Raw genomic sequence first — 23,787 nt, 5'->3', positions numbered from 1 at the left:
AATCGGCATGTAGGCGATACTATCGATTAAATCACCGACCCAGTATGAAAATCGATTACATTGTTGATCCGTACAAGTACCTATTAATGCCTGGTTTTCTCGAATTGTCGATAGGATTTAACGTTGAAAATCGTGCGTGTTTCAATTACAGGTGATATACGTGATACACATCTTTTCGATCGGTAAATAATCCTGATATTAATAATAACGATACACCAGCATGCATTTCTTATTATTATTATTTTCATCTTTTTCCATAAATATTGTATCATCTACAATGAATATTTATTATAATATTGTAATATTTACGTAAATATTATATTTTATATCATCTAGTAATATTTCTAGACAAGAGTAATATGTCTTAGAGAATAACAACGTCTCTCTGTATTATCGACTATGAAAATTAGTTTCATAGAGGGACACACCATATAGGTTCAGTTCATCATGGCGACGCGTGACAATTTGAAGTGACTCTTTTCTCATTTTTGTATTTAATATTAATTAAGTGTTTTGTTCAATAAATATTTATATATTCGAGTGAAACATGTGTGATGTGATTCTTAACAATTTCATGTGATTGAAAACTTGATATCGTGCGGACGAGATGTAGGATGTAAAATTTATTCACTTCGTTTCAAGGTAAGAGCATAGGCAAACATTTTCTTGTAATCATTGTATTTTTATTCTATTTTATATTGAGTATATTGAGTCTTGAGATTGGATTTCGAAATAATCCATTCGTTGATTTTTGAAATATTTGTTCGATGTTACAATTATTATATATATATTTCGTATGTGTATCCAGATAGATATATACATATATACATACATACACATATATACATATATACATACATACACATATATATACATATGTACACACACACACACACACACACACATATCGTTTTTAACATAACAATTTATATAATTATTCAATTAAATCACATAATATATTTCACATTTTCGATTTGAATTAGTTTTTATGATAAAATTATTAAATATAAAAAATGAATGAGATTATCTTTTATTCATATCTTTATTCTATCGTGATAACTTCGATATATACATATATAAGAATAATGAATAATCGATAAAATAATAATTGATACTCTTCAAGAGTATCATTTATATATATTTCAATTAAACAGACCAATAAAATATATTTTAAAAAATTTAATACGTTACAAAAATAAATTCCATTTATTTTTTGAACATGAAAAAATATATTAACAGGATCCTGTTAAACTCTATAACAAACTTCACCCGGAAGGATTATAAAATAACAATTTACACTGAAAATTAATACTATGAAACGTAACAAAAATCCTTGACAAAAATTTAAAATTGCACCCTCTGATTCATCGAGATAAATATAGTAGAAAATATACATATTTTTACCATGGGACTTGAATATCAGTTTCAAAGATGTCAAAATTAATAAAATCACGTCGCGAAAATCACAACCAGAAACCAATTTAAATGAAACTTTTGTTCTTTTTTTCTTTTTTAATCTTTTTTTTTATTTATATTCCAATCCATCACACATGCCATGCGTTAGATTCGAATGTATGATTAGCAAATTTTCCTTTCTCCGATCTTTTTTTCTCTTTATATTATTATTATATTTCCACATTTCGTTCCCTTCATTTTTGTTTCCAATTTAAAGGATTGGTATGACAGCGTTGCACGATTAACTTTTTCGTTCTCGAGGAGAATGGAAGTGGAATGGGGTGAAACGAAAAGTTAGAACCTAACCACAATCGGTGAAAAAGATCGTTTCTCGAGTGGTCTCGTGTAATAAAAATAGTACAATTAACAGAGAAATGGGGTCACGCCGTGTTATATATTCCATGTATTTAAACGTTTCTATACGACCGTAGTGTTTAAAGTGTAAAAATTGGAAGGTCGAGGGATTGAAAATCGAGGGTTGGAAAAAGTTTTAGAAAGTTACGTTTGCAGTTATTTCAGCATCGTTTAATGTTAATTCAATGTAGCTTTCTTGTTATTTTGTCGTAGCGACGTAACTTTGGTTTAATTAGTTCTTTCTTGTGAATTTTTTAAAGGAAGTCGTACAATTTGATTTAAGAAAAAAATATATGTTGAACGTCGTGAACCTGTTTTTTTTATCGAAGTACTTGAACGATATTAATAGAAATTTTTATTCGATAGAAATTGCAGGAATAGCGTCACGTAAATTTATTATACATTTTTCTTTTCTTTCGAGTATTTTAGAAAAGAAATCTTTTTTATTCCAATGAATATTTTAATTTAATACTTTCCCTTTAACAATTTTAAATTTCATTTATTCTGTAATTCAACATATTCAATACTAATCTGGTATAAAGGATTAATAACAAGAATTAAGACTCGCATTTCTTTTTTTCTCAAATATCTTTTTGATCGTGTGTCGAACACGTTCTCTGTTCTTTTAAAATTCCTACGAATAATTTAAACGAACGAAAATTGTGAAAAAATGAATACACGATAAAATGAAAACAAGACAAATTACACGTGCGATAAGGATCGAGAAAGAACGATCATAAATAGAGTCGCAGAAAGGGAACAGAGCCTCACAAAATAAGCTCACAACCCGTTCAAATCCAACAGCACAAGAAACACAAACGAAACAAGAGAGAAATGTATCGAACGTAAGAGGCAAGAAATATGTATCAATCATTTCTATCAGAGAAAGAAAAAATTGGAAAACGACCAAGAATTAACAAGAACGGATGAGAAAGCGGAAGAAAATTCGTGGGAAGAAAGGGTGAAAAGGGGAAACGAGAGGAATGAATGGTGCACAGGGGGTGGATTTTTTTTTATGAAAAGCAAGGATTAGATTTACCAAACAGGGTCAGAGGTACGCGTAAGGAATGAAAGGAGAGCGAAATGGAAGTGGGCAGTAAAATTCACTTAGCGCATCGGCCGGATGAAAAGAAAACTAAATGAAAATGGTTGTTTGCGGTGGTAAAAGCGGCTGAAAGTTGCCGCAAACAATGGCGGGGGAACATTTAAAACGGGCCTCCGCGGAGGAGATCGGGCAGGTGGCCGGGATAAAGGTGCCTCGATTTTCCAGAGACGACCGTTTTTTCGCGAATCCGCGAAAGAAAAAAACTACCAGCGCCCGATGTTCGACTGCAAAAGCGGGCGAAAGAAAGAGGATAGGGAAGCAAGAGAGGAGGAGAAAGATTGAACGGATTCACGAGGCGAGGTTATTGAAAACCAGCCGTTTATTCTTTCTGTATGTACTGTGGAAAGTACGTTACACGATCGTTTGTTTTTTTCCACGATCTTTTCTAAATATCCCCTGGTATTTCGGGGAATTTTTAGTCAAGGAACGGTGATCAGCGGAGGACAATAGAGGCTTTTGAGAATTGATAGCCTCTTTTAATTTTCCATTGAGTATCGATGCAGAGAAAACGGTTGGTTCGAGTTTAATAGAAATCTAAGTTGATTTACGGATAACAATTTTAATTATTAGTACACGTTATCATAGTAATTAAAAAACAAATAAAAATTCAAAGAGATAGATTCATAGAAGAAGAAAATAAAATAACTGTTATTTTTTAAAGATTTATAACAACAAATAGCTTCTCCAATCACTATCCACAATTTTCAATCGACGAATATCTGATATATTTTATACATTTCAACTCGCATAAATTGAGTATCGTACACGACGATATCATATGCCTAGCGCAGCCGCAAACCACGTCTTAATTCACGTCGACTAATTATGTCATGTTTGTCTCCACGGTGCGTGAATGTAACCAACCGACCCGTCCATTAGCCGCTCGTCTGGAATTGAAATCACGCGGTTCGCTGTATTTATGACGACATAACTAATACTTGATAAATCCGCGCATCCCGCTCTATCAACGATCCAACGTCGATCGATCGACAACGCGCCTCTCCATCGTGAAAATTTTATGCAAACCCTCGCCGAGACTCTCTAGAAAGCTTAATGCCTTCGTTCCCGAGGTTGCAGCAGAGGTCGTAAAGTGCTGCTTCTTACTAATTTGCAGAGTCAATAAGCGTCGAGAGGCGCGCCTCCGCGAATATTTGCGATCGGTTACAATTTGTCGAGGATTTTATGACGGGAGGAGGGGGACGAGTGGAGTGGAAACGAATGGAAAAATGAAAGGTGAATTCGAAGATGGCGAGATTGGTACGATGCTTTACGATGATGGGCAGGTGCTTTAAGTCTTGAAAGCGTTTTGATTGCATTGTTACGAATCACGGGACTCCTCGCGTTTTATGCTTGGCTTTTGAGCCGTATTGCCTTGTGACGCGATTTTGTGATCCAAGGCTTTTCGTGAATAACGCGAACGGGATCGGATCGTTAGTACATGGATTTTTTAAGCGGTTCGGTCTCGAGTATCTTTCGCGATGGAATTTGCTTGCTTTTGAAACGGATATTGTTTCATCTTCGAGTGAAGAGTCTTTGATGAATCAGATCGAGTGGTGTTGGTCATCAATTTTCTTCAATAATATTGATATATCGATATATAAATTTTCCAATTTCCATTGGTAGTGAAAATTTTTATGGGATACACTTCTGTACTTCTTCTTCGGATTATAATTATAAAGAAGTTTAGGCTAAATCGAAAAATAAAAAAAAAACTCGAAAAAATTTAAATATTCGTTTCCAATTCATTCTCATTAATTTTTTTAACAAGTAATTGATCAATTATCGTGATTAAAAATCGTTAATATATTCAACGAAAAACAATTCAGAATCTACGTCTGTTCAACGCGAAGTATACGATAGAATTTTCTTGCAATTTTATTCAAACAACGATACCTCTTAAGAAATCATATAGCTCACAAAAGAAGACACTCCTCCACAATTTTCAATCAAGAAACCAACCACACGAACACAATCAATTCACTCGGTACAGAGTAACAAAAATCCTGTCCTCATTAATTAATTCCACCTTACCTCGCTTCAGACTTAGCCACGAATTCCACCCAACGTTTTTCTCCAACCAACCCCCTTCCCGCTCGAACTCTTCACAATTCCCTTGTTATTAACACCGCGTCCCGTCGCGCATGAAAAAAAGAAACCTCGGATCGCGACGATCCCTGAAAACCGGTCTCGTCTCAAATTTAATAACCAAACGTGGTCGCGCCACGAGGAAGGGAGGAGGGAGTGGTGGGCGAACAAAAGGAGAAACGCTCGAAACCGGGAAAGGAAAAAAAAAAAAAAGAGAAGGGTGAGATGGGAGAAGTTGGAGAGGCGCTTCCACGAGGATGACTCGAAAACTTTATCACCGACAGGATGAGGGTGAGAAAGAGAGGGGGAGCAGAGAGGAGAAGGCAGAGGCAGCCATACATTAATTACTCGGATGTTATATGCATGCTGATGGGATACATATGTATGAGCACTTGTAAGTAAAGTCGTGTGCACCGCGTACGCGCGTCGCCTTGGGCCCAGGATATACCCTCGGGAGGGACGGTTCCGCCATCGAGATTTCAACGTTTCTGTTGCGGCTCGGTCCGTTTAGACAGGCGAAGAACTGGAAGGATATTTGGGGCGAAGCGAGACGTTTCTCCGTGATCCTTTATTCCGTGGATGGCGGAGACCCGGAGGGAAAACGCGCGAAATTTGAAAGGATGGAGATGGTGGGTCTTGGGGACTTGGGGTCGATTCTTAAGGAAGTTCTGATCGTACGATTGTGAAAGTGCAGAGCGTTGAATATTGAAAGGAATATTGATATGAAGGAATCGAAGAGATATGGTTTTACAGATAGAATTTAATATTTCGTGCGCGCGAAATTTGAAAAATCGAAAGATAGAGTAATGATGTACGAGAAAAATGAAGTTGTTGTATACGAATATAATTGTATTTGAATAGTTAAAAATAAAAAGAAGAAATTTGAATGACGAACGAACGACATCGAATATCGTGACGTAAAATTTCCATAAAAAGTAATAAACCTCAACACGCGAGGAAGCGATATTATACACGAAGCCTGATACATTCGTAGCAATATAAAAAGATTAACGTCTCTCATTGTTTGCCAGGATCCATTTAACAAGGATTTCGCATCGAGATTTACCGTCCCTCTTTTTTTTTTCCTCTCTCTCTCACGGAGGAACTGTACAAGCACAGTCATAAGGTAAACTGAATAACGCGCGTTTATCGCGAGAATCGAAAGTAATACGTGTTCATGGTCAGTCGTTGAGCCGGTTTCTTCCTTTTGTCGATCGTTGGATCCCCCTCCCCCCACGATTCGATATCCACGTTCGATCGAACGGTTTGTAATCGCAGCTGTGACATTTCAGTTAATCCCGTTCGGATAATGTCGTACAAAAGCATCGGTTAATTTATGGTTCAAAGAGTTATTGGCGCGAAAACACCCAGTTCGGACGCGGCTATTGCGGAAATAAAAGTTGTTATTAGGGCACAAATCGATTCTTAGACCAGGCTTGATAATTCGAATCCTTGATAATTTGAATTTTGGGAATTTCAACGGAATGGCTGTTATGTGTATAACTAGGCTGAATTTGTTTTGTTTAAAATTAATTCGTTGTAATATTCTTCGTGTATTATAAATTTTGTATTCCTCCATACAAAAAAGAAGTTTCTTGCTAAAAAAGATCGTTGAAAATTTATAGATTAAATCATCGTTGTTCAATACGATGCGAAAACAGAGGAAGATTTTTCACGCTCGAAGAGCATAAGATTATTCTCTTGAATTTTCCTTGAAAAATTCAATTTCACGTCCAAAAGAAAAAAAAAAAAAAAAAAAATGCCCGAGTGAAAAACTAATGAAATTGAAAAGTGAACAAAATAAATATCAAAACCACAAACAACTCGTCAATATCATATATAGGAGTTACGATATCGAAAGAAGCTCTCGTTGAGAATATAAAGTGATTTTTCCCCTCGATTTTCCATGAAATCATACCGTACTCGCGATTTTCCGCCCCCGCAACTACTTACTTTATCCTCGAAACGACGGAAGGAATAGAAACACGAGTGACGTACCGTTGAAATATTATCATCGTAAAAGCGACAGGGAGCTGCACTGTGTCGCTTCTGAATAATCCTCGAATGTCTTGTGCGTCGACGTCGAAGACAAGCCGCGGTTCAGGAACATAAAGCGTCACTCACTCTCCTTATATCCATTTCATTTTTATCCGACACCGGTTTCCCTTTAAAACGCCTCGCCATCCGTTACTTAGCATTATTAATTACCTGTCCGATTCGCGCTATATCTACGTTCGATGCTTGCACAAGGAACAGTTGTATACCATCCCGCTTTTTTGCGAATAATTCTTTGAATATTGGATTTCTTTTCTGTTTTTTTTTTTTTTTTATAAATAATGAAGACACCGATGCTTTAATTTCGATTCTTCGTTTCGCAATGTTCGCAGTGTTTCCTTTAGAATATTTTTAACGATTGAGAATATTAATGATGGATCGATTCAACGGTATAATGTATATTTCAAGTATTTTTTTGTGATTGAAGTTGAAACGTTAATGCGTTTTCAGCTTTGAACGTAATACAAGTATTTTTGGAATGGAATATATAGATATATAAGTGGCAATTGAAATTATTGTGAAAAATATCAGGTTGATTCAAACTGGCACACCTTTTTGGGATACGTATATGGGAATTGGAAATATTAATTAAAATATAATCTGTTTAATAAATCGGTTTAAAATTTCATGAAATGTGAATGTTTAATAACAGATATAAATAGAAACATTATATTATTTTACTCAATTGAAGTATATAATATGAATAAGCTATTTTTAAGTATCTATATTATGAATGAAAAAAAAAAAAAAAAAGAAGAAGAATCTCAAATCAACTCAATCTAAACGAAACACGAATTCAATATACAAATTACTATCTTTATTATCTACATCTCTACGTTAAATGTCAAAGAAATCTGATCTCGAAATTCCTCGTCGTGCATCATCGAATCGAAAAAAAGAGTAACTGAAGAGCTAAAATAAAAAATTCAAAGGAAACTAGGAAAGAAAAACATCGTGCGTCGTTCAAAGAGCGTATCTTCCTCCCATAATTTTACATTGGAGGCGTGATATCACACCGTTTTAATCTACGAATGATGTCTGGTTGCATCCATGGTCTTCTACACTTTGTACTCGATAGACGACATGTCGTGGATTAAAACCAACCCTTTTTCCCTCGCTAAGAGAGTCTCGCGTGTTTTCACCCATTAATTACGCGCCGCTGCTCTTTCAGTCGAATACTAACTCCATAATATTTGTGCACTTGATTAATAATTATTCGCGTTACAAATAAGGTTTAGCTCGAATTAAAAAAGTATCGATCAGAAATAACGTATTCAAACGAGTTTTTGTAATAATTCAAATCAGTTTATCTTTTGACTTATGATGATTTTAATCTTCAATACATTATTCAAATACATTATTTTACATGATATTGCTTTTAAGTGGGATGATACGGACGGTTTTCCATTTTTATCCGGCTTTTCTTTCGCGTTCAATACGAGTATCGTCAACAGCCATTTTGGATTTTGTTTCATTTTTCGCCGCTGTTCAAAAATCAATATCTATCTCGATTTTTCATGTATTGAAAATTCTGTTAAAAATTCACAACTTCAACTTTTAATTAATTATATAATACCAAACGTCTCGTTAAGCATCGAGTAAAAAAAATCTTACAATAATAACGCTGGATTTTTATTTTTCACCTCAGAATTCCAGTAAGCAAATAAGGAGTTAAAGATTAGTTTCAAAAATTCGGGGGTCAGATAATATGATGCTATTTCCACAGGGAGCAGCAGCATACACACGCGCAGAGCAATGCCAGAGCTTCTCGATATTTGCATTCGTTTAATTATTTAAAGAACACACCATATATAAATGGCCGCACTGTGTAATATGCAGTTGGAGAGAAGGGGAGGGGGGGGAGGAGGGTTTCTGCAGTGTTGTTCCAGTATGCTCGCTTTATTTGCAAGGGGACAGCTTATCGCCTACTTTCGGAGTTTTCCTCGGACCCGCGCTCGGTTTAATTAAGTTGCCCGTTAGCGGATACTGTAATTCGCGGGGTTATTTATTTTCCAGCCTCCGACGCTCAACTTCCTCCGCTGGTAATGTCTCGCGGCCTCTTTCCCCGAAATCTTTTATGCCGCCTCGGGTCGTTAGGGGATTGCTTGTTTAAACGATTTTGTCGTTTTTAAACGTCTCGTTTCTTCCTTCGATTATCCTTTTTTTGGCCAGTTTTTATTTTATTTGGTCTCGAGATTTTTCTTTTTTTTTTTTCCCTTTTTTTTTTTGTTTGAAGGGGATGGTATTGCGAATAATGTATAATAATGGTTGAGAATTGTTGATTCTGTTGGGGATTGAAAGATAAATGCATAAACAGGGATATGATTGTGGAAGTATAAAATGATTTTTTTTAAATCATTCGAAGACGCGAGAAGTAAGGACGATTATTATTTTTGGAAAGGGATATAAATGATTGTAAGATTTATAAAAATATCCTTTGTATAATAGCACGAAAAAAAATTAAAATTGTAAGCTTTATATATATATATATATTTCGCAGTATTGTAGTTGTTTCTAAATTCAGCCAACAGAATCTTTGAGAACAATAGCAGAGGAACCAAGATGACTCGGTGGAAACTCTTGTTCAGTTCATAAAATCCAACGAATAGAGTTGGGAATAGTTGCAACGTAATAATAATCATAATAATGCTTGCAGAAGAATAGAAAAATAAAATTACACGATTTCAGTAATCCTCATATACGACATATAATCCTTTAAGAAGGAAAAAAAATAATTTTTAATTACAATTCCATTTTGTTAATTCCATTCTTGTTTTATTTTCGCTTTCACTGATTATCCAGTCAATTAATTAGCCAAATTCTTTTAAATTTTATTTCCTCAAAACATGGTTTTTTTTAAAAAACGAAGAACTTTATTTTTCCACTTGGAATCACCAATTGCATAATCTCCACCTATCCCGTTTATAATATTAATTCGTACACATAGAAAAATTCACGGGAGATCGCTTCGGTATCCATCATCATCCTTCGGATTAAAATCCAGTGGCATGCATTAATTCACCTCGACGAGGAGGAGGAGGAGGAGGAGAGGAGGAAGAGGAGGAAGAGGAGGAGGACGACAGGGACAATTCCTCATTGCATCGGCGTGCGCGACACACCTGGGGTGATGCTGATGAATGGCTCGAATTAATGGCATATGGCACGCAGTATCGCGCAGAAAAATTTTTCGCAGAATAAACAGAGCCCGTGTCCTCTGTCTTTCATCTTCCCAGACGCCATATGCGTGGCTAGAATTCGCGAAAAAAGGGGAAAAAAAGGAGGAAAAAAAAAAAAAAAAGAAATAGAAGGGCGCCGGCGAGGCGTCGCCGGTGACAACACGGGGGTTGGAACGAACGATGGAGGATATTTGGAGGGAAGGAGAGGGAACGATCAGCGAAACAATCGGACGCCGGAGACAATGAGACTACTTTGTCGCTGCGAGGGTGACTATCAGCAGTTAACGCTCCGCTTTTCAACGCGTGGAGACGCGTGCACACGCTCCGCAACGCTTGAACTCATGACCGTTTCATGGCTCGTGGAATGAATTTCTTTTTAATTCTATTTTTCTTCCCTTTCCTTCTTTTCTTTCTTTTTTTTTTTTTATTTATTTGTTTTGTCGCTTCTTTCGTTTACGAGAGAGAAACATACGGGTGTAATGATCGCACCAGGATGCGTATTATTTATTATTTTTATCGTGGCTCGTTGACGGTGGCGATATTTTTGCCAGAGAGGTCCATTGACGGGGGCAGAATGGGTGGTTTATTCTCGAGGGAGCGTCTTGGAGAGGTGTGCGAAGCAATTTGTATGGTTTTTGTGCCGGGTTGGAATGATTGTGTTCCGTGTTGCTCGCGAGCTTGGTCATTTGTTTGAGTGGATGTTGATTGCTGGATATTCGTTTGATTCGTGATTAACGATCCATTCTTTCGAACGTATTAATGTCTTCGAGTTTTGTGCGGGGAATTGTTGAGTTGTGGAACTCGTTTTTTGTTTTTTTTTAATCGAGATTTTCGATACGATGTTATTGTTATTGGGACAATATCATTAACGTTTGATAAATCCAATAATTCTAATAACTTGAGATTAATCGAATGATTTTAGATATAAGTTGGAATACATTTAGTGTATAGCGAATTCGCTTATTCCCAAGATTCTACAGAAGCTGTCTTTAGAAATTTGAACGGATTCAGCGTATTAATACGAACTTCTACAAACTTCCATTTCGTTCTGATCTTTAATACCATCCCTGACTTCTGAGGTAAACTAATTTTCCCTTTAGAACGTGCCGTGTAAGTTGGCACGAAGTTAAATAATGAATACGACAAAAATGAATGAAGTTTCTTCAACTTAATTTTTTCCGCGTTTTAATTTAATTAAAAGGAAGAAATTTGACAATCACGAAAAATTATTCTGAGATATGAATTAAATAATTATATTTTCAAAACTATTTTTAATAATAATACAATCTATGAAACAACGTAAATAACATTTCCCTTGTTTCTAGAAAGTTTATTTCGGATGAACACAGAACGCAACCAAAACTAGGTCCATTATATCACAAACCTAATCGCCTTAACTGCATGTTCAGAAACACCTATAAATGGCTAATTTGTATACAGTTGTATACATTTTCAGCAATCTATATACACTTCGTATACATCTCGAGCATTTCCAAATTTCTATTCGACCTCGTCCTCTCTGGAAATTCTAATCCTTGCTTTTAAGATGATCAATGTGATGATTTAAAAGTAAAATCCCAAAATTTATTGAAAAGGCATTTGTTAAGGGAAAACAGATTACAAATATGAAAAGTTAACAAATTACACGAAACAATTACTGCAAATTAAATTCTAAAAACTTTACTCTAAATTTATTACCACACAAATACAAACGAAAGAAGAACTCGATTTTTCAATCCCATTTAAATCTAACCAAAACCTAACCCTCAAACCCTGTCCCATTAATATCAATCTCCGCAGAAAAGCTTCGTTTCTCTTCTCAAATTCTCAAGCAATCACTGAAACCTTTCGACGATATCTTGGAAAATCTCTCTTACTCAGTTTTTCTCTGTCTAAACGAAACAATCGTTTTATCTGTAATTGATAACGACATCGACGTGTCGTGATTGTCAGCTAAACAAAATCAATTTCATTTGCGCGTAAAACGGGGGTGATTGAGCAGTACGAAAGGGAGAAAAGGTTTTTTAAACAGATAGGAATTTCGAACGAAAATAAATCACTTGTGCCATTCACCATTGAAATTTATTATTTCATCATAGAAAATCGCGAAATTTTATTAACTATTGGTCTAGCTTCTCTGCTTGAAACGATGACTTTTCAGCAAGAGAAGAACCAATCTATTTCAGAGATATTGTTTTAAATTAGTAAATTATTTTTTTTCTTGATCTATATTTAGATTTTTAGATTATATCACATAATATAGAATTTCTCTTAGATATTATAACTCGAAATCTTGTGTTACAAGATCTTGAATCATCAGTGAAAACGCTCTACGTGTAAACATAACGTTACAGAAAATACTGTGATACATTGGTATCGTCGCAATTGAAAATCCAATTTCTTTGAGTGTGCAGACTAATAAGTAGGTTTACAGCGTCTTTTTACGAGTTGAACTTGGCTTATTCGGGTGGCCATTTTTGAAATTAACGAGCTACGCTTAAAGGCTGGATAGAATCAGTCTTTGTCTTGCAATTTTGTCGTTTTAAAATTTTGTTAAATGAACAACGAAGAAGAATACTTTAATTACCATCATTATTGCAAATCAATTAATCTCGTTATTTCATTCGTTAAAAAACGAATATTCACAGTATATCGAGTAAATTAGGCTAAGTAAGGGAGAAAAAATTGATGGAAGAAAAAAAGAATCGACTGTTCTTCCATGAGACAGTGAAGCATTTGCTAATGAATTTAAAGAGAACTCATCTATGTCAATCTTCTGTTTTATTACGTTCCATTTCTATTTCATATTCCACTAACGTTTCTGGTCGACAGGATCAAACATTAATCCCAATTACACCGAGACGAATAATATCCTTTATTTTCGTCGCTTGTTCATTCCTTTTCTCCACTGAATTTCTAAGTGTACAGGAAATGTATCGAAGAAGATTGGTTGAAAATTATGGATAAAAACCTCTATTTCCTAATGAAAAGCTTATGTTAATTTTTTATAATAAAAATCTTATCCCATGCGAATTAATAATTATTTTATGCTGCAAGGAATCGTCAAATTTTTTTCTAGTAATCATCCCTTCCATTAATATTTTGATCATCGATATATAAATCAACAGCAAAAAAAAAACTTCTTCTCCAATTTAACTTTATTACATTATTTTACAATTACACAAAAACCCAATCAATTACATCAATTATATTAATTCTTCAATAGCGAGCAACCATCCCAAATAGCGAATCCAGTCTTATTTCGTGGCCTAATTCGCCACCCCAAAATGGCTGAATCTTATGAAATTGGCCCAAACAGCACGCCCCAGTCTCGACTCGTGTTACACGCTCAGATACGGCTGCTCTGTGCACCCGTGTCTCCTATCTTGCGCTGCAAACTCACCTTAAAGCTCCGCATATGCATGCAGCTTCCGTAAATATGAATTCATTTCACCCTCACTGTATCGCGTATCTCTTGCACCGTCCCCCAACCCAACCTGTCTCTCTCCACCACCGTACGAGGTTTTCACGCCACCCTTCGTTGATTCCTCCTTCCAACCCCTTCTGTCTTCGTTTTCGTGCTCGTACCCACCGTTGTCATCGTGAGCTCTATCTCGATTCGCGCGTGCAACACTTCACTGGCGTGGCCTCTTCTTCCTGCATTTTCATCTCTCCTCTCGATGTTTGTCGACGAGATTTTTGTTCGATCTTTTGTGAAGGATGCTCTTAAGAGAAAATATAATCGTATAATTTCGTATGTGTCGATGGATTGGTCTTGTGAAGATTAGTTGATGTTATGGTACATTGATTTTTTTTTTCTGAAACTGTCGGATAGATAGATTGACTCCACTTAATCAAATTGAGTAAGAGAGAAGATGTTGTTTCGTTTATCTGATTCCAGTTATGAAAACATTCGAATGGAATTCCCAATCTTAACTTAACTTTCAACTAAGTAACTCTTTTGAACAATCGCGTTCAAAAGAATAAAACGCGTAGATAAATTGTTAAAAATTGTTTTTCCCCTATAGCATCTCTTTTGAATTTTCTCTCACAAAAACTTAAACTTGCGCCTGTCTTATTATTATCTTTTGGTCCTATTTACTTAACTTGATTTATCATAGAATTTTATTTTTCATTCTTCAATCCATACATCATCACAAAATGTCTCTTGATGAATATTCTCTGTTCGAATATTCTGATGTGAGAAACATCTTGTACAACACTGTCTGTCACTAAGTATCTTCTTAATTCATGTTGCTTTTCATGATAATTAAAGATGTACCCGTATGCACTTCGAATGCATATATACATATTATAATCAACGAATATGGAGGATGATTCTGAATTTTCGGCTTTGTTACATTTAGAATTGTAGATTCGCAGCGGAGTACTCTTATATCTTGGTACTCTGATAGTTAAATTTTTCAAATTTCCAAATGTTTCACGCGTTTAAATTTTCGAATTTTTACATCTCGAAACTTTAAACTTGTCAAACTTATTAATTCTTAAGATTATCGTTTAATTTTTCTATCTCGATCACATCAATTTCATATTTCACAAAGATTCTTCTCTCTTTTAATCGTTGCATATGCATATTTAATTATGAGAGATTATTGATAGATCGATACACAGGGCGTATCAGGATTGATGTTGACAATATCCAGGTAATATAATTGTAATATATCATCCTTTGAAGAGACTAGTTGTAATATCGATGATCGTTATGGTATACTTCGTTATGTGGATATAGCTTGTACACGAGGATTTCAAATAGGGCCTATAAAATAGTACACTATTAATTAGAATAAATCTTGGTATTCTCTTTCGTATTCAGATTTTTTAATTATTATAATTTATGATAATTTATGATCTGAATTAATATTATATGATACATATAGGTGTATAAGAAAAATAAATAAACGCAATAAATAAAAAATTGAAAATGTTTGGTTTCATAAGTAAACAAATCAATAACAAAAATTCTTAAAACGATAATTTAATCCTGGAATTAAAAATATAAAAGATAACTTTACAAATGGACAAAGGAATTCGTTTTAATAAACCCATAATTATCTACGATTTTAGCTGACCCATATGTTAGCTTATGGAATATACGATTGAAACCCCGATTAACATACTACCGAATAATCAAACAGCGAATTAGCAATAAAGTCCGATGTAATTTAGCCATGAGCTAATATTGTTAAGTACATCTTTCCCCTTGATTGCAATCTCTCTCGTAAATTTTCACGATATTTAACGCGTTATTCCATGCAAATATATTACGGGATCGATGTTTTCCCCGGAATATAAAATACGCAGAATTTCGTTATTATCGTTGAAATTTACTCAACAATTGATAAATCATCGTTAATTTCTATTTATTTTTTTTTTCGCTCGATAATTTTATTTTCATTCGATAAGTAAAACAGTATTAATTTTATTAAATTTTACGGTTGAAATATATATTTTTGTTTTTCTTCGACAAATATATAAGATTTATTTTTAGTTAGTGGAGGAGGATCATTTATGACCACTAATAGATTTACCAATATTGAATTTATCGATGATCAACGATCGAATTTGAAATAAAATAAAATAAAAATAAAAGTAAAATTTAATATTATCTTACGTAGATTAATATTATCTTTTATACATTTTAATTAATGTACGAAAACAAAAGAGATTGCGTGTTATAATATTTATAATTTTTTTAAATTTTATTTTCGAAATATCAGTATGAGCATTATTCTTTTAAGGGATTTGAAAAGATTGCGCTTTATAGGCGGACACCACTTTACGCGAAGAAAAGCTGATGTTATTTCGCAGTCACATGTTGTAGTTCAGCAGTTTGTTCCGTGAATTTATTCTTCTTTAATATCATGTATTAATCAAGTCAGAAGAAAATTACTTTTTTAACGAGTCTCGTGCTATTTAAAATGCTGAAATAATTACAAAATTCTTTCCACGTTGCAAAACCAATCGTGTAATACGAATGTACGAGGTGCAAGATTTTTATACAAATTTATAGATTCAGAATATTATTAAATTCACGAGTGTACATGTGAAATATTATAATCCCGTTTTATAGAATTTTATTTAAAGGAGAATGTTTTTAACATTTTATCTTTCCATGAAATTTTAACAACAGCTTTAAGAATAATTTATATCGTAAATGTATATTGCGGTATTAATTTTTTTTTATAATAATAATGCGTGTGACGTGATATGAAATTAATGAAGAAAAAAAAAATGAAAAATTAAAAATATTACGCGTACTATTTAATATTTCATACGTTATGATCATACACGATATCATTATTTAATATTTAATCCAATGATTATATATAATAACTATTATTATATAATATTTAATATAATTACTGCACAGAGCAATTAATTATTATTTAATAATTAATATACCGCAAATTTGAATCCATAAAATCATAAAATGAAGCTTCGATTATAATTATATGTACTCGATAAATTTTCATCGAAATTTCATTTTAAATTTTAAAATTATTTTTTCTTATTAAACTATCCTTGCGGTTTCACATTTTATTCTAAAGGTATTTAATATTATCTACATTTTACAACTAAAAAATTTCTTAAAATTAAAATATTCTTCAAAATTATTCCTCAAAGTATATAAAAATCGTTACGTAGCGAACTGAAATTATCCAGGGGGTTCTACTCGCGGAATTTTTCGTGGTATATAAAAAAAGAAGAAAATAATTTTTTTCATCTCATTCAGAGCACGTGAATTTCAGTATTGGCTAAAAGTTTGTATCGAAAAAAAGAGAAAAAAAGGAGAAAAAATTTATCGATCAATGAAACGAAAAATGCGACAAATTGAAATTATTATTATCTTTTTTTTTTTTCATCTTTTTCTCTCTTCGCGTTCTCAAACGTCAAATTCGTAGTAATTAATTCATCAAACTTTCAACTTTCAAAATTTTCTCACATCATCCACCCCCCTATCGACATAATTTTCATCACAAACCATCGAATCTCCAAACAATAGCTTCCCCAATCACCGAACTTTAAATTCTACACGGTCAACTCTCCATCCAAGGTGAATTCCTCCATTTTCTCTCGACTGCACCCGCACAATACCGCAAAATGATTCCTCGCAGAATCCCATAGAACACCAAAAACGTCGAAATGTCTCTTTTATTCCTGTGTCTACCTTCAACGAACTATCATTCTAAAGTTCTTCATCGTTGCTAATAAAGTTACAGCCGCTAATAAAACCACATGTCGTGAAAATCAAAGCCCGTATCGGGGACGATTATGTCGCAAACCAATTTCGGTTCGAAATCAAATTTTTTGGCTTCGTCGTTCGATATTCGACTTTTTTACATTTTTTATTGCATTTCCTTTATTTTTTGGATTTTTTATTTTTAACCGTTAGAATCGCTATTTTCGTGTATCGTTTAGTTGGGACGAAGAGAATTTCTCGTCAAAGTTCGTTGGATTGTAGAAGAAATATAATCTTGTCTCGTTGAGTTTGTTTTGGGAAGTTGTCAGGAAATTTTTGTTTAATTTGTACTATTAAGTAACCAAGAATGTTTTGTCGTTTCTTTGTCTTGGGGGGAAAAACAAGATGCTGAAGAAATATAGAAGGAATTTTTCGTTGAAATTTGCTCTATTCTTGCTTTATTTAAATTTATTACACTAGTGACTTTTCATGGATTTGAGAAAGAGAGAGAGAGAGAGACTTGTTTTCATCATTTTGAAATACTAGAAAATTTTAAAATAATTTCTTTCTAATATCTATTAAATATTTCTATCATCTAAAGTTTCGAATAAGTAAAATAGGTATTTCGCGTTTTATTTGATAAAAAGCAAGATATCCGAATGATTTAGAATTCGCAAAATATAAAACGATTATTAAACTTCATAAACGGAACGTCAATAAATTCTTTTTACATAATTGAAAATTCAACATTATTTCAACATTAACAAAACATCCATCAAAACCGTTAATTAATAACTTGTCGCTACAATTATTATTTATTTTTAAACACACGTATATACAAAATCGATAATTCGCCAATTATATTTGATCGAATATCCGAGATTGTCATAAGGCAACAGATTGTATTTATTCGATTCATTACTCATTCATTTCATTGTTTCCACAATATCTAGATAATCGTTTTGAACGTGTGAATAATTAGAAACAAAACACACGACAAAGATAGAATCTTTCGTAAATTTATCAAGCGAATTATTCATCGAATAAACGTTGACGTTAAATTAATTGTTAAAGAGAAAAATCTATTATTCAATCCCCTTAACTATTTTCATGATCCGTAGCAAAACGCGAGATGAATAAAAGATGTTTTGTAAATTTGACATATAAATCATTTGCAAATAATCGATGCAAAATTAAATATATTAATATTAGAATTAATTATATTAATGTCAGAGTGTATATAATATTTAATAATAATTAATACACAAAAATTTTAATACGAATAGATTAATCTTATTTCCATGATGAGCGTAAAAAAATATAAGATCTTTCGTCGAGCGAATTTTATTTATCGATCGTTTAAAATGTATCGAAAAAAAAAAAAGAAAATTATTCCCAAATCAATCGAAATTATTTCCATCATCCATAGTCCAACATTTCGCGTCTTCCGTTTGCTTATTCCAGCCTCGTGACCGAATCCTCCTACTTCCTGTTTCTCGCACACCTCGATACCTCGACCTATCGAGTTATTAATCGATCTATTGGCTTCTGTCTCCTGGATCATTCAACCAATGATCCGTTGATGCCCTCGACGTTGATCTATATCCTCCGTCTGTTTGATTCCTCGCTAACGAATCGTCGGAAACGCGAATATCTGATGAAGTTTCGACGTGAAGGGAACCGGATGAAAACGTTCCAGCGAGAATCCACGTGAGAATCCATATAATTATCTCGTTGACCCCGATACGATACGTCTCTAACATCTGCGAAGAGTGAGTTTGCGTGTAGATTTTGTTGTTTCGACGAGGGAACATTGATTAACATGTTGATTAACTTGTTTCGAAATTAATAATCGAGAATGGGAAATTTACTCATGGGTTCCTTTTTACATATAGGATTATGACACATTTTTTAATATAAAAGTAATACTTTGTTGAACGAAATAATTGAATAACATTGTTGATTGTGTGAGAAAGTTATTTCAAGTTGATAATATAAGAATCTCTTTGTAAAAGATTGAATCATAGAATTTTAGAAATATTAGAATTAGAACAAAAAATAATAATTATGGATATTCATTTTATTTACAGTTTGAAAATAAAAATATCGTCTATTATTCAATGGATGGAAAACAAATATTCATTTAAATTTTTATCTCTTCGATTATGTTATGTATGAATTTTATTAAATTTATCGATAAGTTACATGTGTACAGAAATGATTGTCTTAAAGAGATTGTGTGAAGAGGATTAGTTTGCAGTTCTGATAAAATGTTTGAAAGTATCGATTTAGCGGTTTCAAGAGTAGGAAAGTTTCCGAGATCGAGAATTCTGGACTCGAATTAGCCGTGAATTTTAAACATCGAAGAAGATTGATTCTGACAATATTTGACCACAGAATATTGTGTTAATCACGAGACTATGATCAGTGTATCAATTTTTTCAATTTTTTTGAAATTGATTTTCGAATTGAATCTCATTTTCGAGTATTACATTCGTTCGTTCAATTTAGAAAAAAGAATCAAAATAATCTTTATCAATATATGAATCCTTCTTTCTTTAATTGCATTACATCAACAAAAAAGAGAAACTTCTATAATGCATGTCAAAACGAATAGAAGAAAAAAAAAAAGAAGATGAAAACGTCAACCATTATCATTATATTCTTCTCTATAATACAGTTTCATTAAAGTTTTTCCTTGATTTCCTTCATATTTAACGTAAAATACTGGACAAATGTATTCATGGATCAAGGTCGTTTATTTTCCAATATTCTTATAATGGCGAAAAAGATGAAGAAAGCTTGTAGATTAAAAAGACGAAAGAAATACGCTGTCCTGAAAGAAGAAGACGAAAACAAAAATGAATTGTATTATATATCAAAAAAAAAAAAAGATAGATGAAGATTCTTCTTCTCGTAAAGAATAATGAAAAAGAGCTATATCCCTATCTTTTTTGATTATATTGAATTTTATCGTTGAATAAATTATATTAATATTTGGAATAATTGATTGAAAGGGTCGAATTTGGAAGGATATACAAAGATTTTTTTTTATAAACAATTTCAATGTAAAAAAGTATCGTCGCATCGAACGTGTTAAGCGACCTGAAAATTCGAAGAACTCGTCCCTCGAAACAAATTAATTTCCACGTTGGTAGACAACCCTTTTTTTTTCACCCCCCTTCATGTGCAAGGCCGTCGCTCACACGCGTCGTACAAATTTCGAAGGCCATAGACACCCCCGCAAACGACGAAGGTGAAGATCAGAAGAGTCGCAGCGTTAACGAAGACGCGTTTGAAAGTGTCTGCGCGTCGCGTAGGGGGTTGAAAACGCACGGTTCGAAAGTAGAGGGTACGCGGCGACGGAATAAACGAGGATTCGCAGAACGAGTTTCGTTCGTCGTGCGAGCACTCAGCACCACCCTCCACTCCTTTTCGCTCTCTTTCATTTGTCTCGCGTCGAGTGGCTGCCGACCTGATCCCAATTAAAGCGAACAGATAGACGAAGGGGATGGAAGTGGTAGCGACCTTAAAACAGCGAGATCGTCGCGTTAGATCTGGATTCTTTTGAATTTACGTGGATGGAGCTTTTGACGGGCGAAAATGTCGTTTGTGTTGAAACAAGGGTGAAAATTAGGGTGAGGGGGAGATAAGGTATTATATTTTAGAAGAATGTTTATGCAATTCTGTTTCTATGAATGGTAAGTTTTTTTTTTTTTTTGAAGAAAATCAGATAATAGATAGGGTTTTTCGAATCTCATTGCCTCTTAATTGAATTGTAGGGCAAGGGGTTATTTTTTTTTAGTTTGAGATATGTGACGTCATTGTTACGAGTTTTGAAGAGAAATTTGATTGATATTTTATTTTGGATCCTTGAAATAGAATGTGATTTTTATTAGGAAAAAAGTACTATTGGAATGGCAACTAGAACATGTTTGTCTTAAAACAAAATTATAAGATATTATATTAACGTGACAAAAATCTTATTAAATCTTATTAATGAATAATAGGATTTACTTTTTTTATCTAGAAATATTCTTTCTTTTTATTTATTTATCGTTATTTCAATATTTATATGCTATATAAATGATTTCGAAGCAAGTATCTGCTATTTGAATCAGTTTTGCGTAAAAATGTATTCCGTATTATTTGAAAAATTAATTTTGCCTTTTATTTACTCATGATTTCCGCGATCTTTCAACTTTTCTTTTAGTAGATTCTTCGGAACGAATAACGAACAACCGATTCTTGAAAGAATCCACCCGATAAATTCTTTTAAAGAAAATGTCCTGCTTCCTTCGCGCGAATTCTCAAAGAGATAAAGAATCTTCACAGGCACGCATTTCTATTCAAAGATTAAAATAGTTAATGCTCGAACAGTTCGAACCAGCCATATTTCTTTTTGAAAAAAAAAAAAAGATTTTTGATAGAAAAAAAAATATGTAATAAAATAGAGAAGAACGATTTATATCTAAATTTGTGTTCAAAATAACTTTTTACAAAATCGATTATTATATTTATAATTTTTCCACGGAATAAGAATAATTACTTTATCGAATAAAAATCTGTTTTCTTGCAATTTTTTTTTTCCACTGTGAAACTTTGGTTATCCGACAAAGAACAAACTGAAAATGAGAAAAAGTGAGGAGAGAACTATGCTAATTTATTCCACCTTTTTTTTTCTTTTTTTTTTTTATCCTCTTTCATCTTTTGCATTAGAATTCTTCCCTACGAATATCGTATGAAATTTCGAATTGGAAGGATGAAATGTTACCGGTATCCGCGGCGAAATTTGTTCGACGAACTTTTGGTCGCGTTTTCACCTTTCTTCCCCGTTTGCGGCTTTCATCTTTGACCGCACATATTTTCCAGGGAACGGGCGCACCACTGACGTTCTGGTTTAAACGTGGCATACGTTTCTGAGTAATTGTGCCAACTTCGGCTATTAGGTCTTGTAATTAGTCCCCCTCCTCCATGTTCGTTACAGAGTTACGTACGGATTAATTCGAATCGTTACCAATGTGCATGGTACGAAGACACTTTTGTGTAATAAAATTAAAGAACAGCATGAAAAATATTTTTTATTCTTAATTTTTTAAGGTTTTTTTTCTTTTTTTTCTTTTTTTATGAATATCAAGCCTATAAGAAAATTAAAGTTTTTGCGAAAGAATGTTAATTTGTTTCATTATTATGATCATGAGTAACGAAATTTTAATATAAATTTATTTGATGCGTTAAATACAACTTTAATGTTTAGGTAAATATTTATTGCTTTTAAGTGATCGTGTGAAAAGAGATATATATCGTTGATTTTAATCTTTAATCTTCTATATATATTAAATTCATAGAAATTCATAGTGAACATTGTCTTTGTTCAAAGTATAATTTTAATATTATTTTTCAATGAAGTGTATTGTTTTTTTTTTATTCAACAATTTCGTTTTTTATTCAAAGTATTAGTTTATTTAAAAGCACTTTTTTTTTCTTTTCTCTCAATAAAAATTGCACAGATTTCGCTCTTCTTTATAAGGAAAAAAAAAAAAAAAATTTAAATTTGGCTCAATTTCGATAAAGTTTCTTTTACTTGTTAATTCTAAGCTAATAAAGCTTGAAAAATTAAGCTTAAGCTGGAAATCCAAGTTTTCTCGAATCGTGAAACTACGGTTCCACGTAAGAATCGAGTCGGTGAACTTAAAACGAACTTAACTTGTCGAATCCCAGGAGGGAAGCTAGTACGGTTATTATTCAACGACATGGCACATTTCGTTTCCGCGATCCAGTTTCGAACTTGGCAGGAAAGAGAGAAGAGAAACTGGAAGGATGAACACGAAGAGGAACAGAGAAAGAAATCTTATTGTCCCAGAGGTTTTCCACAGGATCAGTCAATCAAGGAATCTTATTCTTGGATTTTTTTCTTCACAGTTGAACAAATGAGAGAGATTGAAAAATGACACGTGGGTGAGAATATTTTAATGAAAAAATTGAATTCTGTGAAACTTAGAAACCATTGTAGACTAGAATTTAAAATTTATATTTAACATTTTGGTTAGAATATATTTTATTATTTATCAATAAAATCGTAATTTATCGAATTAATTACCAATTAATGATTATTTAAAAATAACTTTGCACATTATTTAAAAATAATATTTTTCATCTATTATCTATATATCATTTTTTATTTTTATTTCATATAATTTTAGAGTACGTTTTTTATTAATTTTTTTTCATTAAAAGCATTGTATTTGTACTTATCATCTCGAAATTTAAGTTCGAGCAAAGCTATAAACTCATATATCTGGCAAGATCTAGAAAACTTGGCTTATGAAATCCAACTTACTTAGCAACTAAGAAGG

The 23,787-nt window shown here is 33.0% G+C and overlaps 1 protein-coding gene and 1 long non-coding RNA gene across 18 annotated transcripts in view; one reads left to right on the top strand and one right to left on the bottom strand.

Annotated features, from left to right (window-relative positions):
- Positions 1-23,787, bottom strand: part of LOC100870354 (neural cell adhesion molecule 2) — a 428,395-nt gene that overhangs the window by 73,795 nt on the left and 330,813 nt on the right. The gene's annotated exons all lie outside the window — the stretch shown is intronic.
- LOC116414930 (uncharacterized) overlaps positions 434-23,787 on the top strand; it is a 164,664-nt gene continuing 141,310 nt past the window's right edge. For 6 of the 10 annotated variants that reach the window (XR_015291058.1, XR_015291064.1, XR_015291061.1 and 3 more), the window contains exon 1: positions 434-642. This is a non-coding gene — a long non-coding RNA (uncharacterized LOC116414930). The remainder of the gene's footprint in view (positions 643-23,787) is intronic. The other 4 variants (XR_015291060.1, XR_015291059.1, XR_015291065.1 and 1 more) reach the window with 1 other exon arrangement.

The sequence above is a fragment of the Apis florea genome, unplaced genomic scaffold, assembly GCF_048593485.1.
Source record: "Apis florea isolate Af1SG1 unplaced genomic scaffold, ASM4859348v1 contig_2350_pilon, whole genome shotgun sequence".
Classification (NCBI taxonomy): domain Eukaryota; kingdom Metazoa; phylum Arthropoda; class Insecta; order Hymenoptera; family Apidae; genus Apis; species Apis florea.
Note: the sequence above shows the minus strand (reverse complement) of the source record. Positions and strands in the feature narration are given on the sequence as shown.